The 4,153-nt window shown below is 35.8% G+C and overlaps 1 long non-coding RNA gene across 2 annotated transcripts; it reads right to left on the reverse strand.

The window, feature by feature from the left end:
• Nucleotides 1-3,949: 3,949 nt before the first annotated feature.
• On the reverse strand, nucleotides 3,950-4,153 carry LOC109582286 (uncharacterized). Of its 2 annotated transcripts, none has more exons than XR_002185013.1 (2): nucleotides 4,093-4,153; nucleotides 3,950-4,039 (listed from the first exon to the last, which is right to left on the reverse strand). It is a non-coding gene; the product is annotated as an uncharacterized LOC109582286 (long non-coding RNA). The 2 variants fall into 2 exon arrangements; XR_002185014.1 differs by having other exon boundaries at nucleotides 3,950-4,050; nucleotides 4,093-4,147.

Here is a 4,153-nt window from a genome sequence, read left to right on the forward strand (position 1 = left end):
ATCTGTATCATTACTTGATATTGCTTGAATAAGTCGGCTAATTGATGGGTCTATTCCAAATGGAGCTAGTATTGTGTGAAATAGGAATGAAGTTAAAACAGTCATCTTTATAAAATGATAAATTAATGTAAAAATCAATTGGATAAAAAGTAGTTTTTACTTGGAAGAGTATCAGAGTAGCAACAAATATGGCTATCAAAACAGGGAGTGGTAACTGGAGACCTAAAAACGATACACCATTATATAAACAAAGTAGTTGTACCTGAGAAGAAGTATTTCTTGATTTTAACAGGATTCCTATTAATCATAAAAACAATATGATTAACCAGGAAAAATTAATAGCTGACCTTTCTAACAATTGCTTGACATAATTGATCTGGTTCTCAGATTCCGGTTGTTGAAGAATCTAAAGAAGACACATTGACTCCTTTCTTGTATGAGTGGCTCATGGTAACTCACTGCTTCTCTCCAGTCACTATCAGCTCTACATAATCTCACAATCTCTTTAATTAGCTTATAAAGATACCATATTATGACACCAATCAGACACAATATCTGAGGCAAAACTGTCATAGTACCTGTAGCATACTATAGAGACAGTATCCATAAAAATGAAAAAATAATATTGCACACACGTTTAGGTTTTTCGATTGTTGATTTAGAACACTTCTAAAAATAATATTCATGATCAGCCCATAGGAAACTATGTCATATACAAGACTAGAAAAATGATTAATAGTATAAATAATAATGATACTTACAATACAATAGTGTACAGAGCTCCTAAGCTATACCCCAGGAGTGGTATAGGTGACTGAACACAAGCTAATAATGGATACGTCTGAATGACAAGCACAAGTATGAAAAAAACAATATAAATACCTAACAAGGAATGCAATAATACTGGGTAATGAATTAACAGGATATACTTTGAACAATGTCTCTGAACCACTTGTTTTCTACTTCAACTAATGATGAAGACTGAATGACATTTAATAATGAAGAGGCCACTAGTCCACAAGCAAGGACATATACCAAGCGATGTCTTGGATTCAGAAAATTAATAGGACTATTGTGTAAACCATTATATTAATGTATATATACATGCATACACAATTAAGAAAGCTGTTGTACGAAAACAATATGCAATAGATCCAATGGGAGGGAGGGGCAGACCAAATTTATCAATAATTTTTGGAAGGTTTTTTTTACATGGAGTGGACACGTTTATGAACTTATAAAACTCACGGTACAATCCCTGGGACTCCATTACAGGTACTCAAACCTTTCTTTGCTCTTCTTTGTGAGAAGCTCAACACAATTAGTACCATCATAGTAACATTTCATGAGACTGGTGTGTGCTCATCTATTGTGTGCTTACAGCAATTCCAAAAAGTATAAAACCCCCAAAAAGTTGAAAGCTGTATAAAGAAAAAAATAGTAAAACACGAAAACGTCTGACTTACTTCACCAAAGCGGCACTCATTTTGGACACAGCAAGACTGAGTTGGCAATAGTGGTTGCAACAATCAATGTGGCTAGTATGGAGCTACCACTGGAGCCGAATGACTGCGTGTTGACCTGTCACGAAAAAAATTGTCCCCCGTGAAAATTGATCCTAGGATAGAAATATCACGTGATATTTTATGTCCGCGTCAGCAATTTTTTGTCCTACCAAAAGAAAAGTGCAAAGGAACTGTAATTCTGTAAATCTTTGTATTCGACTTTGTTCCTTAATTATTTATCTATGGAATACACGTACAAAGCATGTGGGACCCTTTATTATACGTTCAAAGTACATAGAAGAAGATTTCAGATCGAAGAAGGATGACAGACTGTGTCAAGAACCGAATAAAGAACCGGCCAGGAAAGAATTAAGAGGATGATCTTGTGGAGAAGGCAGCTGTGTATTTAGCTGATAGAAAGTGTCCAGAAGGTTGTAGTGCTAATAGAAAGAGGCAGATATGGAAAAGAGCTGAAAAGTTTGTTTTCAGTGCAAAATGGGGAACTGTATTACCAGACCAAGATGACTGAATGGTCAACTATATCATGATAGTCAGGGCCGTAGCCAGGAACTTGAGACAGGGGGTTCGGAAATTGCTGCGCGCGAAGCGCGCAGCGAAAATTTTGACAAAAATGGGCGTGGTTGGTAGGCGTAATCTTAATTTACGCATCTCAGCCATGTGCTGACTCAGCTAAAATGGCTATCTATGCTTCTCGCTGTTGCCAAAATGCTAATCCTGCTTTTGCAGTGCTGTTCTTCATGACAGGAGCTAATCTAAAATTTTTTTGCAGCTACAACAGGGGGTTCGTCCGAACCCCCGAACCCCCCCTGGCTACGGGCCTGATAGTGTAGGTGTTTTGTGCATTTTAAATAGTTTAGTTAGTTATGTGTATATATGTATGTACGTAGTATGATATCTGTGCTTTTGTAGACAAACTCAGTATGTATATGCATCTGTATTCATGATTTGAATAACTAGAAACAATGTAAAACATTCAAGGGCTCAGCCTCGTAGATTATTAGCTGGGGAAAAGCAGAATCTCAACTTTATGGTGCTGCTAGAAAACTCCTGACTTGTTTTTTACTTTAAGCCTTGCTACACTGACTTTAAAATAGCCATAAGATATAAAAAGGCTGGCCAGTTTAGTGCAGTCAGTGACAAATGTGACATTTGTTTGATTTTCTCAACAAAAAGAAGTTTCATAGTTACTTAATTGCACCTGTAACCTTTTCAAGCAGTTGGAGAAGTCTTTGGACTGGGTTTTTGCCTTATCTTGTTGCTAGGAAGTAGGAAAATCATGAGTTCTGATTCCTGTGTGCTGATCGCCATTTTATTATCTTTCGGCCACTCCCACTTTTAATGAAATATTGAAATTTAGAATCTATATTGCACTGCTAGGCATGTGCGGCTATATAGAGGACATACGGAATACGTACGTGTACAGACAGACAAACAAACAAACAAACTCTACTCATCTTAGTGGGCTTCGCCCAATTAAATCAAAGCATGGCAATTATAACAAACTGATATATGATAGCTTGCCCAGCGATGGTATTGATAAATGTACCAGGGAGCAGATAGCAGCAATACCGAAATGCACCGAGTACAGGGAATTAAAGTGACTGTTCCTAGTATGCAAATTAAGGCAAAATGGACAATAAGATTGTGGTTTATGTGCCCTTGCTTTAGCAATGTCAATTTGTGGTGGTTAAGACCCAACTTCTTGCAGCTATATTTAACATAGGCTTCGTTTCCATCTTTTATAATGCTTAGAAAAGAATGTGATGTCTTTGTTTTCTACTTGTTTAAGAGCTAGATGCCCTGGACTATCCAAAGAATACAGGCTACTTATATACTGCCTGCATGTGCAGACAACCTATAGTAATGAAGGAAGAATGGTAAAATGTTCTTAATGTAAGGAGTGGTATCACGTAGAGTGTGAACAAATACCAGAAGATGTTTGGACTGATAAGGACTACGTTTGGTCATGTAATTGTTGTAAAAGTTGCATGAAGACAATTATTGTGCAATAATGAAATGTATTATTATTATTTTTATTAATACTGAGTGCTAAGTAAATTTTCCTTATCAAAATAGTCTATATATGCATAATATTATGATCCTAGGATAAAATATTTCAGATACAATTTGTCCTAGGACAAAAATATTTCATATATTATTTTGTCCTAGGACAAAAAAATTAGTCCTATGGCAGGACAATAAAAGCTTGCCTAGGACAAAATATTTCTGAAAGATTTTGTCCTAGGATAAAATATTTTGTCTCATGGGACAAATTTGGGTGGGACAGATTTTTCTGTGACAGACCCCTTAACTGAGGGGGTGCCCAAATAATTTTATTATAGTATTAATAACAATAACCATGACTGTTCTATTACATGAAATTAATCATACACACAGTACAAACTCAAATGAGACGAAGTGCATTTAAGATTGCTGTCGAGTTGATAAGATCATTAAATCTATTGTTATCTTATAAGTTTGCTCACAGCAATTCCAAAGCATTAGAAAAGTCCCTATGACAAAGCTGTATAATAGAAGGGTATCATAAAATACAAAAATGTCTTACTCTTCTAAAGCATTTATATTTGTAGTTGTAGACAGTATGACAAAGAAATGTAGCCTGAGCA

This window comes from Amphimedon queenslandica, unplaced genomic scaffold (assembly GCF_000090795.2).
Source record: "Amphimedon queenslandica unplaced genomic scaffold, v1.1 AMPQUscaffold_13392, whole genome shotgun sequence".
Taxonomy (NCBI): Eukaryota; Metazoa; Porifera; class Demospongiae; order Haplosclerida; family Niphatidae; genus Amphimedon; species Amphimedon queenslandica.